The sequence below is a fragment of the Pholcus phalangioides genome, unplaced genomic scaffold (assembly GCF_987345545.1).
Source record: "Pholcus phalangioides strain wild (caught in Gottingen) unplaced genomic scaffold, Ppha-v1.0 ptg000001l_1, whole genome shotgun sequence".
Taxonomy (NCBI): domain Eukaryota; kingdom Metazoa; phylum Arthropoda; class Arachnida; order Araneae; family Pholcidae; genus Pholcus; species Pholcus phalangioides.
The window spans coordinates 24311689-24330967 of record NW_028301594.1 but is presented as its reverse complement, the minus strand read 5'-3'; the positions used below and the strand labels follow the sequence as shown (position 1 = coordinate 24330967).

The following is a 19279-nucleotide window of genomic DNA, read 5'->3' as shown; positions in this document are numbered from 1 at the left end:
CAAATCTCCACCAAGTCAACATGGTAACTATTAAAATTTAAATTGACGCTTCAAATTTTCTACGTGATTACCTGCGGGCAAAACTGAATTTTTGAAAATTATGTCTCGGCGTGTCTACTAACATTTAGAGCAGTTGTTCTCAAACTTCTGCAGCTCCTTTTACTCTGACCAACATATATCCATGGCTCTCTAGAATTGTCTAGCAAAGAGGCCGCTGACAGACTATGGCGATGGCCCTAGGAGAAAAAAACCATTGATTTACATAAGATCATTGAGTCTCCAAGTGGATTAGTTTGGACCATTTTTTCTAAAGAAAATATGCTTGGCTCCAATGTAAATACTTGACAATTTAATATTTAAAATAATATAAGTAGATCAATTTCTTAGTAATCACTCTTACAAATTTTTTCTATTACCTAAATATATCCTTGATTTGTCAAGCCCTGATATATACAGCAGGGCTCAACAAATCAAAAAAAGTTAGACGTCAGCCATACTTTTTAGGAATCAAGGATATTTTTCTTGCAAGTGTTTTCCTAGGAAAAAGGAACTAAATATCTTTAGATTTTGTGACCTTTCCCCATGTTGACAGGAACACTTAAATTCAAACAATTTTTCGTTGTCCTCAGACTCCAATTTAGTCATCACATATGGAAAATTTCGGAAGCCAATGCCAATTTTTTAGTCACAGTGGTGACCATGGATTATTTTTTTTTCAAGCCATATAATATACCACATTCATATATTTACATCAATATTTTTTACAGGCACCTTTTTTCAGCCACCTCATTGGACAATGCGTCTATTGTGGCCATGTTTTTTTTTTTTATTTGTAATAAATATAACACACTGATTGTTTTTCCAATCATTTTCATGCAAATTTCAGAAACTATTCCAGATTTACAATGTGTACTGAATTTGAAAAAAAATGAACCTACTGCAAAAGTATTAACTGTGCAAACTGCATAATAAATATTATACCATTTTAAACTATGTATTATGTATGTTATGGAGTAACACGACGAAAGATCTAATTTTGATCTAAAAAGTTTTTTTCTCTAATTATTACAAATTTAATCTTGATTTATATTTTTATCATCATTAACCATAGATTTAAATTTTATCATTATTATTATTTAACTCGATATCAGCGATTTTCGAATTTCCAAGAAAATTAGTAAAACCGGCAAAAACCAAAGACAACATAGGTACGATATATTATTGTCTTTGATCTCAAAGGTCATCACAGGAAAAACACGAATCCTTACCATGACTCGAACCCGGAACTTTAGAAAAACCCTCACGTGTGACTGTCACCAACATTTAAGAGAGATCATTTCCATGAAAACATGCAAATCCATACGCACGTGACACGAATTCTGCATAATTACGCATTCAAATTCGGCGCCACATTTCTTTCATCTTTCATAATTTTTTGATCTAAAATCCCGCTTTTGAAACAATTTCTTTTAACCAAGTGAAAACAAACGCGAAAAACTAAATTCATTTAAAAATAAAATATCCACAATTTTTTTACATTTTAAATCTACAATTTTTTTTAATATTAGATCATTATTTTCAAAATTAAATTCCCCTTTATTTATTAAATTCAATATGATTTTAATCATATTAGTTTATAACAATTTAAAGAGCGGATACGAACGTAATGATACGGAAAAAAATAATAATAAAAGCGGGTTTTTATCCGCGGGGAGTTCTTACCTGTTCGCTTGGCTGTTGTTAGCAGCCACCATGGCTTTTCTTGTTTGTTGTTTTTTTCTTTCACCTGCCGATAATATAATTATGTATCCATTTGCGATCGTTTTTACGGAGTAAACATCACACTTTTATAACGAAACGTTATTCCCATGCGAATATTACTTTGAAAAATAAAATTTTTTATCCTTTTTTTTTTCCGCTTTTAAAGAATTAATTCAAAACAAACACACGAATACGCAAACTTCACAACTCGAGCGCCGTGCATACACCTTGTTTTGAGAGCGAAGCGGAGAGACGCACGGGGTTACCGTCTCTATTCTTCTCTGTCCAAGCCAAAAGTTTTGCTTGGCGTACAGTTGGCGAGAAAACCCGTGGGAAAAAAGACGGGGGGAGAAAAAAACACGGTTTTATTATCCCCCCACCAGTGGAGTATTTTCGGGGTGGGGGGGTTAGCGGCTATAGCCCAGGGCGGGGGCCGTAACTAGCTGGGGCAACCGGGCGCTGCTCCTCGGCTGAATGGGGGGGGCCCTAAAAAATTTAGATTTGTTCTGCCTTATAATAAGCTTTCAAGAGGCGAATTTAAAACAAATTTTGAGGAAAAGTCTGCCTAGAGAAGGCACCCCTACGACCCTGCCCGGGGCAGTAAATTTGAGGAATGAGTGGCCAAGAGAATTAGTAGAATGGGGGGGAAGAACGGCAAAATTTGTATAAATATTGATAAATCTGCCTCTACCGAGTCAGCAAGAGACTGGCCAAAAGAGTTTGTGAAAACTCTTGTAGTTTGAGAAAACTCTTGTAGTTTGAGAAAACTCTTGTTGTTGAAGTTGTTTGAGAAAAAAGAGTGACCTAGAGAGTTTGCAAGCACGTGAATGAGAAAAGAGTGACTTAGAGATTTCTCAGCACACTTTCTTGGTTACGTAGGAGGAGATAGACTTGAATTTCTGGGAGGGCGCACGATGATGATGGCTGGGGGGGCATGATGATAATGTCAATTCATATATCTGCATATTCATTAGATCCGTGGACTCCGCCATTGACGCTGGGGGAGGGCAATTGCCCCATGTGCTCCCCCCCCCATCTCCGCCCATGCTTGGCCACGCTTTCGGTCACTCACTCTCTAGGCAGAGGCAGATTTATGGTTTCACTGCCTGTGACCTATAAAAATTTTGCTCTCCTTCTCCCATTCTACCAATTTTCTTCACCACTCATTCCTCAAATTTGCCTTTTCTCTGGACTTGCCGTTCTGGGCTATAGCCATGGCCCCTACATGGCCGGGGCTGACAGGGCTGTAGCCCTGGGGCCCAGGAAAATTCTCATCATTTTTTGCTTTTTCATGCTATACGTGAACTAGAAGGCCCGTGAGAAGTCTCACAAGGGGGGGGGGCCCGTAAAAGATCCCAGCCCTACTCTAGGATGTGGGCGCCATGGCTATAGACCACCAAGTCCCCCCTCTTCCCCTGTTAGTACGCTTTTGTGTGTATAGTGGGATCCACACAAAATAGGAGGAGAAGGTTTAAAAAAAATGGCGTTTCTATGCCCATTCTTTATTAGAGGCAACCTCGGAGCAAAAGTAATTTTTACGAGGAGCCTGTACTCGTAAAAATATGATAAGATTCATCATGCTTAATTCTTTTGAAAGAGAGAAGAAAAAATTGACTTTTTTTAAAAAGAATTCTCGTGATGTTATAGCGAATGGCTTTTTAATTTTCAACTCGGTATAACCGAATATATTTTTGCATCTTTAATATTAGCTATTTGACGATCACTTGCGCATCACTCGTTATAGTGAGATTCTGGTTATTAGCCGTACTCGTTATATCGGGCTTTTACTGTATTAAAATTGAAATGAGAAATGTCAAATTTCATTAAAAAAAGGCCATATCTAATGAAATTTGAACTTTTTCGTAAATGAACGAAAGAAAGGTTGAAACCATCAAGTCATCGTCGAAAATGTTTATGGGCGTATATACTGTGTATTTAATTAGGGTTAGAAGACGTCATCGTTTTTTATGCCATTCAAAGTTAAGTGACCTGAAGGATTATTTCGGGTATTTTCCAGGGAATTCAAAGCGTTCTCATGCGTTTTTGAAATTTCATCCTTTTTTGTTCCCATTTTCTGGATATTCCCAATTTTTTTTTTTTCCTTTCCCTTCTTTCCAAAAAAAAAAAATTTCACTTTCAAACAAAAATCTGATCATCAGAAAGGGCCGGAACTAAAAGGAGGGCAGATAGGGGAGGGGGGACTGCTCGGGAGGAAAAATTTAGAGGGCGGCAGTTTAAGGTGGGAACAAAGAACACCGTGTTGTAAAATTAATGAATCAAACTTATGGGAGCGCCAAAAATCTTAGTTACGGCCCTACATAAGGTTGTGTTTACTTGAATTTTCCCGATCCGATGCCCCCCCCCCTTCGGGGAGCAGCACCCTCGCATTTGCACCTCGAATTTGGGAACCACAGAAACTTGAATGACCTGTGGCACTGTTCCAGATTACTCGAGCGGCCCTCGGCCCGTTTGCAGAATGACCAGTGGCATAACTCTAGATAGATTTATTAATTGGCCCGTGCTCGTAACACGTTTTAAAATCTATGAACTGGCCCGCATTCTTCTAAAGGTTGAACACCCTTGCAGTAAATAGTAAAGTTAATGGTTACGAATTTCGTCTCTAATAATTGTTATTTTTATGCGTATAAATTTTTCACCATATTATTATTATCATTAGAGCTTGGATTATATGCAAATGCTGAAGTGCATATGCAATTGCATATTTTAGTACTTTTTATAGTAAGTGCATATGAATGCATAAAATCACCGAAATTATTGAATGAGACATATTTTTATCATTTTTCCCATTGATTGCAATGTACTGATGCTTGCAAGATTATTTTTGTATTTTTATTCTTAAAATTTTTAATCAAATACGATTAAGTATTATTTACTTTAGGGTCATTTTTTAGGACTAAATAAATGCATATTTTTTGTTCTTCTAAGTGCGTGTTCATTTGTTAGCGCATATTTTTTAGTTTTACTGCATGTTTTTCTTTTCGCTTGTGTTAGGCCATACTTCAATGCTTTCAATATGCATATTTTTCTTTTTGTGCATATTTTTCAATGCAGATTTATCTTTATTTTTAGTGCACGTTTCAGCGTTTTTTAGCACCTATTTCAGTATTTTAAGGTACATTTCAGTTTTTTTTTTGTCACATATTTTACCACTTTTTAGTGCATATAATCCGGGCTCAAATTATCATATAGGCACGTAGACGTAGTGAAAGTTTTGATTACAGAATTTTCTAGAAAGTTTTAATTTTCAGTAAATGATGGAGCGTAGATCCGAAATCGCGCTTAACTGCCTCATATACATATTAGGGCTTCAAATAATTCAAAGCCAAACGCTACGTCTGTGCGCTATCGGATTAAAAATATAATTCCACATACACACCAATTTCTCCTAGTTATTTTCTGAACCGAAAAAAAAAATTGAATTTCAAATCAGAGGTAATAATGTGATTGAAACTTCCGCTAAATAACCACCGTGATTCTCTGGTGAGCATGTAGATAACTCGCCAAATATAGTAGATCACAGAGCTTGTTACCCAAGTTCAATGGGAAAGAAATGATTTCTTTGCACTAGAGGGGGAAAAAAAGTTGGAAAAAAAACCCCATTTATATAGTACCTTGCGAAACCAGGGCCCCAACAAAAAAGAAGTCTTTCGTGGAAAGTTCTTTTTTGTCCAAAATGCTCATGTTTTTCGGACACAAATACAGAAAATCATTCAGATATTTAACATTTGGCACAGAAAGAATTGATTGATTGGAAAGCATTGAAAAAGGACACGAATTACGGACTCAAGAATGATGAGAGAGACCCATTTCTTCCTTTTATTCCTCTGACAAGATATCAAATAAAAAAAATTTCAAAGACCTCAATTCCACATTAAAAAAAACAATCAAAATTTCACAATAATATTTGCATAAAAATCTATTATAAAATGTTCGTTCGGCACGTACGCAGGTGGGTATTTACGGGGGGGGGGGCCTTAGCGCAGGGCCGTCTTAAGAGCATCGTGGGCCCCGGGCCAATTGATTTTTCTGAGGCCCTACCTGGTAAATTCTAGTAAATTTTAATCACAAATCTCATTTTTAAGAGGCCCCAGGGCCACGCCAGGGTTGGTCCATGCGTTAAGACGGCACTGGCTTAGTGGGCTGCAGCCCAGGGGTTGCAATTTCTGAGGGCGGCGAATTTGAGGAATGAGTGGTTAAGAAATTTTTTTTAGAATGAGGAAAAGGGTGGATTCGAAAATTTTATAGAAAGCTCACAAATGGTAAAACCATAAATCTACCTCTGTCTAGAGAGAGCGACAGACATGGACCCCCGGAATGGTGAGGCTGACAGGGCTTCAGCCCTGGGGAAACCGGGATGATTTTCATAACTTTTTGTTGTTTTGCACGCAATAAATTCATCATAAAGGAGCCTGTGAAAGTCTGCTCTGGGGGATCACAAAGGATCGCAGCCTAGAGGCCCTGCTACAGAATGTGGGGTCACGGTGAGGGACTAGGTCAGTGAGTGACCAAACGAGTTACCAGTGGCGTCAGAGGTTGGGGTGCTGTCGGTGCTCGAGCACTCACGGTAATTTTTGACTGGGGTCAGAGCACCCCCATAACTGATTCAAAACTCAAAATTCCCTACATAAAACTAAAGATGAGCACCCATAGGCTCGAAACACTTCCGATGTCCCCTGTAACCTACGGGTTGTGCTAGCATGTAAGTAAACAAGAGAGTGTGCAAGCACATGAGGCATCAAAAGAGTGACCAAGAGAGCAAAGAACCAGTTATTGAGTGACCAAGAGTGTGTGTTAGCATGTAAATGATCTAAAGAGTGACATAAACATCCAGTGACCAACTCCAAAACAGTGTGTAATCATGTGAGTGACCGAAAGCCAGATCAGTGAGTGAGCGGTGAGGGGGGGGGATTGTCCACAAACCGCGGCAAACTTTAGCGGGTGGTAAATTTCAGGATACCATTTTCTTTCAAAACATTGAATTTCACAGTAGTGGGAGTGGCAAAATCCATGTTCTTCTCCCCCCCCCCCCCTCCCACAACAATCCCAGTGACGGCCCTGCATGTGAATAACAAAGAGAGTGACCTAAGGAGCGAGGAACCAGGTCAGTGAGCGACCAAGACCTAGAGATTGTGCAAGCATGTGAGTGACCAAAACGCAGTGCCGTCTTAACACATGGACCCACCGGGGCACGGCCCGGGGGCCTCAGAAAAACGAGAAGCAGTTGAATTTTTCGAGAATTTTCCTGATAGGTCCTCTGAAAAATCACTTGGCCCGGGGGCCCACGATACTCTTAAGACGGCCCTGCCAAAACAGTGTGTAAGCATGTTGAGTGATTAAAAGAGAGGCCCAGAGACAAAGCGTCTTTCAGCGCTCACAGATGGCAAAATGTTACAAGTCACTTTTTTTCAATTTCACGATGGCAAAGTTGTAAATAATATTTGGCCAAAATGCGCTACTATGGTTTTTTTTTGACTTATTACAATTTGCCTCCGTTGTTTTCTCCTGAATGGCAAGAGAAAGATGAGATTTTTTCCGCCTACCAAAATTTTAACGAGGGAGACTCTAGAATCCAGACAACTCAATTTTTGGATTCTAGAGTGGCTTTTAACATTTTGCCATCTGAGCAGATTTATAGAAGCGGGTTTTATAGGGCAGGGCGGAAAATTTTGAGGAATGAGTGGTCAAGAAAATTAAACTAGAATGGGAGAAGTGCGGCAAAATTTGTGTAGCCCACAGGCGGCAACAAAACCATAAATCCGTCTCTGTACGAACAGTACGTTTCACGAGCTCACTAACTGTGAATGTGCCCAGAAAGCAGGAAGGAAATCATCAGAAATAAGTATCAAATTAAATTTTGAGAACGATATTTGTTTCTTTCGAATCACTAATTTTCTATCACTGAAAAATTTAATTTGTTGATTTATTATTTCCGTGATATAAAATACGTTGTAGTGTATCCTAGAAATTTTAACGAAACTGATAAATGTAAGAAGATAATTTCGGTAAATGTCTCATCAACTTGGAACAAAGTGAAGGTGGCCGTCAGAGGCCCGGGGACCAGAGAGATTACGGAAATCAATATATCAAATATCACGGTAGAAAGGGATCCCGCAGAAATTCTTTGCTGTGGGGTCCCGTTCCAGGATGTGGGATTTCGCTGATCGGTTTAAGTTTCACACTAACCGCGACCTAAATTACTGAGAGATGTGTGAGCGCCCTTTCTTTCTCTCCCCCGCCCCCCATAACACACGTATTGAACACATTCGTGTTTTTTCGCTTATTGTGACATGCATCGTTTATTGTTATATATCAGTTCTGACACCTTAAATCTTGACGGGAACAGGCTGTAAAATCGCTCAGAAACAAAAGTCAGTCTTTCATCATATTAATATTAACATGAGTGTTATACTACATTACTCATTGAAAAAAACTAGGAAGCAGAGGAAACTTGCTTAAAAAACTTCAACCTATGGTTCGCAGGGGATCCTGGGATGGGGTCGTACGAACTCATTTATAATCTACTTGTACATCCATTTGTTGCACCACTGGTTTAAATAAGGAAGGGGAGCGTCTTAACGATTTCGGAAGCTTGGGCTGGGACCAAGACATTTTTTTTGGTTGGGGGGGGGGGGGGGAGCTCTTGAGCTATGATTTTACAATATTTTTGGGGAGAAGTCGGCATTCGAAATGACATGATATTAATATTGCATAATGCACGAAGATACTGAAAATTTGCTATATAAACATAGGAGCACATTAAATCGGCATTAATGAAAATTCAGACATGATGAGAATTCAAAATATAACTAGAGGACATTACTATTTCAGAATTAATGGGAAGCATTTCCATAACTAATGGGAAAACATTCCATAATTGATGAAGAATATTTCTAAAATTAATGAAGAATATTTCTAAAATTAATGAAGAATATTTCTAAAATTAATGAAGAATATTTCTAAAATTAATGAAGAATATTTCTAAAATTAATGAAGAATATTTCTAAAATTAATGAAGAATATTTCTAAAATTAATGAAGAATATTTCTAAAATTAATGAAGAATATTTCTAAAATTAATGAAGAATGGTCTAAAATGAAGAAGAGAAATTTCCAAAATTATATATAATGAAAATTCTCAATTTGTGAAAGAAATAATTTCAGAATTTGATAGTGAAAGCTTCCAATCATTTTTGTGCTCCTGTTTGTTTTTGGGGCCCCCCTGGGATCAGGAGCCACGTCATTTTATAAAAAAATTCATATTGTAGGCCACTTTTTAAAAAATGCATTTGAAAAGGATCTGACTCTGTAGCGTAGAATTCAAGAACTTTTTACGTTTGCGGCACCTTTGGAAATTAGGAAATATTTTGCGGCAGCAACAGTGCCTGATCTCGAGATACGAACAGCAACACAGTCTGTTGGACTTCCTTCGCCCACCAGTTAGCATGTTATAAAAAAAAAAAAACATTGTTCAATAATGTTAAAAAATGAAAATTAATTCAATAATAATCGTGTCCACCAGTATGGATCGACAACGATCCCTTGGATGGATTTTCTTCGTTTTTCCAATGGAAGTTTTATGACGTGATGAATAAAATTGAAATTGAATTGAAATATAGTTTCTGTAATTTATTTGGACTGATTTGTCATCAAATGTTAGAACCTGAAAATTCCAGTTACAGTTCTGAAATGTAATAAGGTTTTAGACTTTAGACTTAATTTTTTTTCCCCCTTCGAGATCTGAGAGATAGATATCAGTGTGACTCACCACCCTATTTTCCATCGGGTTCAAGATAGTTAATGGAAAAAACCAAGACCCGTAACGAAAATTCTCTCATTTTTAAAGATTCGTTTTTTTTTTTCCTACCATAGATATAACGTTATTGTGGAGTTTTTTTTTTCTCGTTCGATAACAATCTCCTCTCATTCGATGCTAGAATTTTTGGCGACATTCAAATTGCCCACTTGATTTGGACTCTCGAGCGCAAGTACTGTCGAATATAATTCATAAACAACGCGCTTGTGTTGTTCCTTCTTCGTTATACAAACAGTCCCCGATATGAGAGTGAAAACACGCTAGTAACGGATCTCTAATAAGCGGTCGGAACCATCTCAAGTGGATTCTGCATACGGCTTCTTGGTTTGAGCAAAAAAAAAAAAAAAAGCAACATGTACACAAATAGCTTTCTCTTACAAAAGACCGGCTTCCATTGTTCTTTGAGTCTTGTATATGAATTTGACTTCTCGTATTTCTTCAGAGTGCTATTTCAACCTTGCGTTGGGAGTATCGTGAGATTCGAGATGATTTACAAGCTACAGGAGAAAAAGATCTTCAAACAGATTTTTTTTTTTCGTTTTCGTTTATAGTCGCAGGGATTTGTCATATCACGTGGCTGCGTTCACACGAGTTTGGAATAATTCCAATCATTACCGATTCCACGATGGTGCTTGGAATTGAATTGCCAATTTAGGTTTCATTCTTTACGCCGTAAATATGTCTTTGTATTGTTGTATCATTACATTACGCATTCCGGAAGGATGACCTTTTGACAAATTGGTCGTTTATGATAGCGGAAGTTTACTTCATCTTAATGCCCTGTAACAATACGTAATAACTATAAGACGCATATGCAACGACGACTTGGAAAAAAACGTATTTTCAAAAAATGTAGTTTAATCAATCAGTCCCTGTACGCACAAATGGAGGAAGGGGATGAGGAGAGAAGAAAGAAAACATAGAAAAAACTTGTCTGAAGTTATTCCACTGGAGTTGGAATCCAACTCCGTGGTTATATATTTCTCCAATATTACGTCCTTGATCGTAAAGTGGTTAAAGGATTATGGTTATTTTGAGTTGGAAACATGGTGAATGTATGAACTTTGGGGCAAAGACATAAATAATATAACACTTAATCTTATGTCTGTGCTTTTTTTGGGGACTTTCATCACAGGGAAGCACTTGAAGTTGAACTTGCCATTTTTTCATTCTGGAAAAAAAAATTGTATGTGAATAATAAAATTCCCTGTATATTGCACATTTTTTTAAAAATTTGAATGAGATGAGTTATTTCCTCATATTCTTTTTTTTTGTAATTGCATTTTTAATTGGGGGTTGCTGTATTTTATTAACATATGACATTCATACTTGTTACGGTCATCTTTTTCTCAGCCACTTCGTTGGGCATTTTGCCTGTCATGGCCTTGTATTCGTATTTGTATGAAGCTCAAAACTTCGACATGCGCAATTGTGCGTGCCTGGAATCAATTTTTTTCTTTTTTTTGACAAATGTGTTTGAACAATTTTTCAAGTTAAAAACACATCATTTTAAAGCAGTTTTCGATGCTAGCTGAGGAACATTTTTTTTTTAAATTAATGAACAGTTTTTGAAAAACATTTTAAGATAGAAAACAGTTCGCTTCCCTCGTAATTCACAGATGGATAACATTCTATTCAAAAATGTTTGCTTGAACAATGAAAACTTGATGCAATACAGATATAATTTAAAAAAAACTGTTTGGAGTCCACATAGTGATCGGTTGTATTGAAAATGCCAGAATAATTTTTTTTCTGGGATATTTCATGTAATATATTAGCAAGAAAAACATTTAACTATATTGGCAAAGAAAGGTGAATTTTGGCAATTGGGGCCTATTATAGATTATCTCAAATTTACTAGTTGTTGCAGACGGATAACTAAGAGAAGAACGAGGACGAGATGTAAAAATGTAGCACATATTTATATCAGAGCAAAAGAATCAAACTGCTTTTATCAATATCACACTATATATGTCACAAGCTGATACTCAGGCCCACATATTTGCATGGGTCCGGTATTTTCGATAAAAAAAATTTTAATTGCTGAAAAATATTTATTTATTATTATTATTATTATTTTTGAACATCAATGATGGAAAAATATCTTAAAATTTCAAAAAATGAATACTTGAGTCTGAAAAGGATATGCGATCTTGTGCGAGTTCAATCCGTTCTGAAATTCGTTTTCATCAACACAAGACTGAGCCAACATCTTGGATTTGGTCCATATGGCGGAAGGACGATTAGGTGACCAATGTGTGTCGATTCAGGGCTTTCAAAAGACTCTTTTTCCACACTACTAGAGATGGGCGTTGACAAAGCCAAGAGAGCCGCGCTTAGCAAAAATGTGAGAACAGTTGGCCTAGGAAGCACATCATTAAAACAAGAGCCCAGTGCCTTCTCAATGAATGGTCCCACTCGGGCATGGCCCAGGGCTTCAAGTGCACAAAATGCATCATGATGGAGAGATGTAGTTACGATTTTCTAGAGTAAGTATATAAATTGTTTGAAAATTACTTTTAGCTGGATAAAGGGGCCTCAGAAAAGTCCCTTTTCCTCGGGACCTATTATGCTATTAAGACGGCTTTGTGTGAACCCCTAAGTAGCAACATTAACACATGCTAAAACTTGAATCCGCATGAAACCCTTGAATAGGGTCTTTAATCAGCGCTGTTGATCATCAGCTCGGGTGCCCGAAATTACACACCAGTATTGGGTACTCTTGGATGCTCTTGTGGCAGGGACGTCGGAAGCGTTTTGTGAACCTGTGGGCGCTCGTCTTGAACTTTATGTAAGAAACTTTGATGTTTAAATCCATTCTGTGGGTTATTCGGACCAGCGCCACAGTTTATCGTGGGTGCTTGAGCACCCACAGCTCACTCGGCTCCAACGTTACCACACTGTTGAGAGCCCATGTGCTCATGAGCAACAGGTTGAGAGTCTTCAATACCTTCTTAACTTTCCTCAATCCTTTCAAATATATTTACTCAAATTATGAAATTAATTTTTTCCCATGCGTTGTGTTGTCGTAAAGCATAGGAGGGGCCCGATCACGGCTCGGGGGGGGGGGAGCATGACAATGAGGTCAATTTAGGATTTTTGAGATTAAGCGTGTAATTTGTAAAGCAGGCATTTCTAGTCGGGGGGGGGGGGGGGCTAGAAAAATCCCTTCAGCCGGGGACTCATGATGCTCTTTTAACCCTTCAATGGGTGAGGCCACATATATTCGATCAAGAAAAACCTTTGAGCACTCTCATTTACCAGCTGAAAATCAGAAGAAAGCCTACTTCGTTAAAAAAAGATGTGGAATTTTACAGAGTGTTAAAGGGATAAGACGTCCCTGTATGCATATGCCGGCCATCTTCAACCTCTTGCTTTTGAGCGCCATTGTGCTCCCTAAAGCACCGAGAGCGCTCAAAACTCGTGTTCGATTCCATACTCGCGAGCACTTGACCAACGCTTCAATTGAACAACCCGTAAAAATTACATTCAAGAATAAAAATTATACAGATTTTTCAGCTATACGTATGCCGAAACTGCCGTAAGGGTGCTCTTCGTTTGATGATGAGTATAGGCAGTGCTCGCAGCTCAAGAAAGGTTGAAGTTCCCTGGCATATAATGACAATTCATAGAATTTTGCGGGAATACACAAATATTCTAGTACTAATTTTCATCATTTCTATCAAACTTACACTTTAGTAATGTTCTAAACTGATTGAATTCATACGATTTCAGGTCATGGCAGCTGACGGTAGACCTCTTCACTGATATATTTCTCTTCCTTTGCCAATAAATGCTTCAAATTAATGTCATTTTCATTGTGGCATCAGGTCATTCCCTCTTTTATTCTCTTCCACAAAAGATTATCATATACTTACAGCCGGAAACGTGAACATCAAGCCACATGTAACTGAAATAAAAGGAAATCATATTAAATCCGGTATGAATAACGTCTCGCTTCATGATTATGATCCTGTTAAACTCGGTTACTAGTATGAAAAAAAATTGGCAAAATAAAAACTTTTTTGTTAGTTGAATCCTTGTTTACAGAAAAAACATTTAAATACCGCCTCGGGAACAAAAGGATTTCCACGAAATGGAAAGTTGAGATCCCCTTCTGGAATAAGAAGACGCCATTTTTGGTCAAAATAGTCTTGTTCCGCCTCCGCAAACACGAAAATCATCGTCGTTCGTCCATGATCACAAAAGCATGACAACATGGGCTACTCTCTCAAACTACGCGTATTTTCCCTCCACTCTCTTTCTATCTTCTGATACAAGTCCCTACTTTTTACCTCTAACGTGGATTTCTATTACTTTACTCCCGTGCATTGTCTGTCTTTCTCTTTTCCTTTGTGGAAGTTTGGAATATGTCTTCAGCTGCTGTTGGACTCTTGAAGGAAGCTCTTGTTTGGCGGAGGAGAGGGAAAAACTATTTTGTCTCAAGTGGACCGTAGTTTCTTTACGGATCTATGACCATACATAAATACGGGATTTTGTGGGATGAAGATATATATATATACATGTATAGCCTATGACCTTTCTGGCAATCGTAAGAAGAAAGAACCAGAAAAAAACCAAAAAAAAAGCCAAAAAAAACCGTGAAACATTCTATTGTTTAGCGAGCCGTAGACCATGATTGGTCGCATCTACTGTCATCGGCTTATTCTGTCTCGAAAGTTATTCTTGTCTCTCTCTCTCTATATGTAAATGTACAGTGGATTCGCGGCTTGTAACGTTCCCACTTAGAACGTTTTCCCGCTTAGTACGACTTATTTTCGTGATCCCGTCTTTTCCAAGAATGATGCCACTTCAGGGCCGTAAAACTAGAATTTTCGCCGCCCCCACAATTTTGAAATCCAATAATTTTATAACGGTGTCCTCTGTTCCTACCAAAAACTGCAACCCCTCCCCCTAAATCTTGCCGTCCGGGACAGTTGCTTCTCTGTCCCCCTCTAATTAAAAAATATATAAAAAGAAGTTATAAGTGGGATCCACTGAATTAATGAAAATGGGGAATGGTGGGAGAAAGTAAATATGTGTGCGTGCGTGTGCCAAAGCCTGTTCCAGCTGCTGCTGCTGCTTAGCAATAAAAAATAAACACTTCGTCGTGATACGAGAGGGTAGAAATTCTACTGTGACTTCCAATCCAGCTCATACCGTAATTTTTATTTTGGATATTTATGCAGAACACGTGTTCCGCTACAGTGTTCTGCGACTTTTATCTGTGAAAAGAGTCGCAAGTCTAAGTCTCAGAACACGTATTGTGCAGTTTTGTATATGAATGTGCACGTACCCTAATGATTGAATATTTGCACCGTTTTAAGTGTGTTGCTCTCTGTGCATACGCTTACGCTACTGTATGAGATGGACCGGCATGTTTTATCATCATATCAGAGGCGTATGCAGAAGGCATAAGGAGTGATCTCTCAAACTCGCTGTGCCTCCTGCAAGTGTCGACCCTTCGTACGCCCTTGCATCGTACTGACAATAGGCAGTATCACGTTTATTTGGTTTTCCACCCATCAAATTTTTTGAATTTTCTCATTAGTTTCGACAGCGATGTATCAAAAGTCTGGTCGATTAACTTTTTGTTTCGAAATTAACTAAACTCCACAAGAACGGAGTTTAAAAATTACCCAAAAAAAGTTGAGCTTAAAGTTGAAGAGAAAAGTACACATCAACCATAAAAGTAGACTTTTTGCACATTTTAGCTCAAAAAACACACACACACAGAACTTTTCAGACAGTAACATAATCCAGTAACATGAAAGAAAATCTGTGAGTATAAAATTTTAAATAGTTTTATAACTTTTAAATGGTAATTCAGCCGAAAATTCCTAGCATAGTGACTCAGTGAAAAGAATGTCCCAACAACAGTAGGTGCAGTCGTAATTCCCTTCTACCCTCCTCAGAATGTTCTAAATAGGGAGCTTTGAAGATATAAGTGGAAAAGAATTCCTCCCCCCCCCCCCCCAATTTTTTATTATATGTTTTTCGGTAGTAGCTCATAAGAGAGAGAAAAGATGCGTTAAGAGAAGCAAAAGCATAACGTGTCTCCAGAAAAAAATTTCTTTGTGATCGTGGCAATGAAGATTACCGTGAAGGAGAGAGACAAGTTTAGAGGTCTCTTCCCCGTATTGCTATTTTTTGCAGTTCAACTCTCCTAGCATAATATTCCCTTGAATGACTTGAATATAGATATTTTTTGCTCTGATAACGTTAAATCGGGATATGATAGATCAGATATCCTTGTAAAACACTAATGAAATTAACAAAGCAAAGTGAAGTGGCATCGTTCTTTCATTTATTATAAGGGAATTACTGTGTGTACAGGGTGTTGCCTTGAAGAGGGGTGGTATTAGGCGTCAAGAGAAACGAAAATTGTCATAGAACATGGTATCGCCAACCCCGTTTAGTTGGTGAAAATTGTAAAAATACTTATGAAAGGTGGTGTGACGTCAAGTGGGACACAAAAGAGTCAATAATAAGTAGGAAAAAAACCCTATTTATTTGATATCATGATTACAACACAGCCTGTGGTGTACAAAATAAAGTGCAATAATAAGTACAAAAGAGTAAAATAAATAAGTACAAAAAAACCATTTACTTGATAGAATGATTACAATACAGTTTAGGCTCCCTACGTCTATTTTTGCGATTTTCACCGACTAAACGTGGTTTGTGATACCATGTTCTGTGGCAATTTTTGTTCCTCTTGATGCCTAACATCACTTCTCTGAGTTTGCGCCACTCCAAGGCAACATCCTGTACATAAAATCAATCTTCGAACGTTCAAGATTGTAAAAGAAAATTTTGTCATCATAACCTTAGAGGAGGTGTAGAAGCCTATATGCCTCCTCTGAGGTCATAACTAAGTTGTCGCTAAAATCGAGGAAGAAATTTTTAATATGCTAGTATGAAATATATGTTACTACCGTATGAATGTGGTTATTGTGCGGTTCCGGTTATTGTGCATAGGTAATCACCAACCACTTTGATAAGTTTGATAAAAATCACGAATTTATCACATTTATTGGTGTCTATATATAATCCCCAGGTCGTATTGGTAAATATGCTAAATCATCAGTGAAAGTACTCAAATTTGCGTATTGTACGTAAACTTCGGTCTAGGATGATGTTTGTCTGATGTGGGATTTGTTTGCACATGTTAACATTGCATGATTGATATAAATTTTTTTTATGTGATTCTAATTTCTTTATTTACATTCATTTAAATTCAATTCAACTTTTATGGCAGTCCACGTTTAGTTTATCCATCGCACGCATAGCATTAACCATTCACAAAAATTGAAACCCATCTTTGAATCCACTGATTGTTTCGAATTTAGTTTCTTTCCTCGAACAATAACAGATTAGAAAAACCTCCCACCAAACATTATTGATTGTACAACAGTTTCCGATTTCTTTTGTAACATCAACCGTTTCTTCTGTCAAACTTCATCTCCGTATAGGCCTCGGCCAAGCAATATTGAATAAATAAATAAATAATCGCGTGCAAAAGAAACTGTAAGTGGTAGCATTTAAGTGATATTTCCACCTGATTTTTTCGTATTTATCAAACTTACCAATTTCATTCGGTTATTATGCATAATCGCCGGTAAAAATACAATGAAATCTATGAAACTCACTGAGACGATTAGTGACTACGCATAATAACAGACAAGTATGGATGTATAATCACTGATTTATCACATTTACCGTAATACATATGAGCTACGCAAAGTGATTATTTCAACCTGATGTAGAAATAAAAGAACCTTTCACCATCCTTAGGTAAGGTTTTCACACCACTATCGAAAGAGAAGAAAGTTTTCATGACTGTGTTGAGCTCGAATTATGAGCATCTCTTGGAAAAACGCTCTAAAAGTTCTGAACGTGTCGTTATATCAGAGGTCATTGCATTCACGTTGACGTTAAGAGCGAGTTCGTTAACATCTTACTCTACGGCAATCGGCCGGGACCAGAGTTTATCTTAGTTACAGGCGAGTCATCATGATAACCGTGTCTGGCTAATTTAATCAAGTATGATTACTACGAATTATGTCATTTCCTATTATTATGATAACACTGCTACGTAGTGTTTCATTAAAATTATTATATGCTCGATTAATATAAGAGATATCGACATAATTCGATTCGAATGGGGCTTTCAAAACTGAAGATTATGATTACATAATGTGATGCGAGGGTACAAATCGCTCACCGGAGAAAACCTTCTGCCCGAAAGAAAACAAAACAAATGGACATCGGAGAGGTTGAACTCGCGGTTAATAAAATGGCTTTCCTTTTTGGTCTGTAATTCTTTTCTTGTCCATAAAAATGGCCAGAGTTGCTGTAGCAACAACCTCAAAATTTGACCATTAAAAGAGAGTTTGCAAATACAAGCAAGCGCCTTATAAGCACGCAAAACAGTATAATAATATAAAAAAAAAGTTTTGGTTCGTTCCGGTTGTACGAACATCACGCATTTCAGGCGCGAAACAATCACGCAAAGCATAATAATAATAATAACAATAATAACAATAATGATACGACAAGAAAAAAAAAATCATGGCCAATGAATATAAAAAAGGGCTTTTCTCGAAAACCGGCCGGTTATGCATGAGGGGGGAAAACAGATCAGATGCTATGCCATGATTCAGTTGTCGGTGCTTCTGCTGGAACCAAGTACAGAGACATTCAAACTTATATATATGCGTGTGTGTGTGCTTCCAATATCGTGAGTGGTTCCTGTATGTTTTGGTTACAACTGAAAAAAATAATGAACACGAAAAATAAACTGAACACGGCAATAAATCAAACATACAGTCGAACTTGTGTATAACGAGATTCCGTAAAATTTTGTTATAACCGACGTGTCGTTACAACCGAGATTAGCTTTTGTTGAAACCTTTTCAAACGATAAAAAAGAATATAATCCGATGCAATAAAAATACTGTGCATGAAGTTGTTATTTTATTTTAATCAGGGTGATCATATTTGGGGAGATTATTTTCAAAAGGCAACATTTCCATTTTTGCTAAATTTGCATTTGAAGCTTGCTTTACAAAAATAATAGACAATAGCCCAGTCATCTTCAACCCGTTGCTTGAGAGCACCGCGATGCTCCCTGAAGTACCCGGAGATCGATGCTCGTGTCCGATTTCGTGCTCGCGAGCACTTGATCAACGTTCCTATTAAACATCTTGTACAAATTGTATTCAAGGATTGAAATCATCCTGATTCCATTAATTCACATATGAAACTTGCCGTAAGGGTGATCTTTTGATGACGGGTACAGACAGTGCTCGCGAATGGAAAAAGGCTGAAGACCTCTGCAATAGCCCAACATGTAGCATGCAGAAATGGTAGAAGGATATTCAAATACTACGTTTCTTGATAAACATTCATTACCTATACTTGAATTTTGAAAATTTTCCGTTTAGAAAGAAAATTAGTGGAAATGTTACCCTTTGATTAAAATTTGAGCTGGTCAAGTCTGAAAAATCGGAAATTTCTACGCCACCTGTTGATTCCAGAAGGTTTTGACTAGTCCAGGCAGGTACCCTTACTGTCCTCTCGTCATTAACATAAGAAACACGGTCATTCTACAGCGGAACCTCCACATAACGGACACTCCTGTTAGCGGACACCTCCACTGACGGACATAATTTTGAATTAC

General features: G+C 37.5%; 1 protein-coding gene across 3 annotated transcripts in view; it reads right to left on the bottom strand.

Moving 5' to 3' along the window:
- sdk (sidekick cell adhesion molecule) overlaps positions 1–2034 on the bottom strand; it is a 34888-nt gene extending 32854 nt beyond the window's left edge. The window contains exons 1-2 of one of the 3 annotated variants that reach the window (XM_089232428.1): positions 1723–2034; positions 72–236 (exon numbers count right to left, since the gene is read on the bottom strand). The gene's annotated coding sequence lies outside the window, so the exon portion shown is untranslated. Of the gene's footprint in view, positions 1–71; positions 237–1722 lie in introns of those variants that run through there. The other 2 variants (XM_089232426.1, XM_089232427.1) reach the window with 2 other exon arrangements.
- Between the last annotated feature and the right edge of the window lie 17245 nt (positions 2035–19279).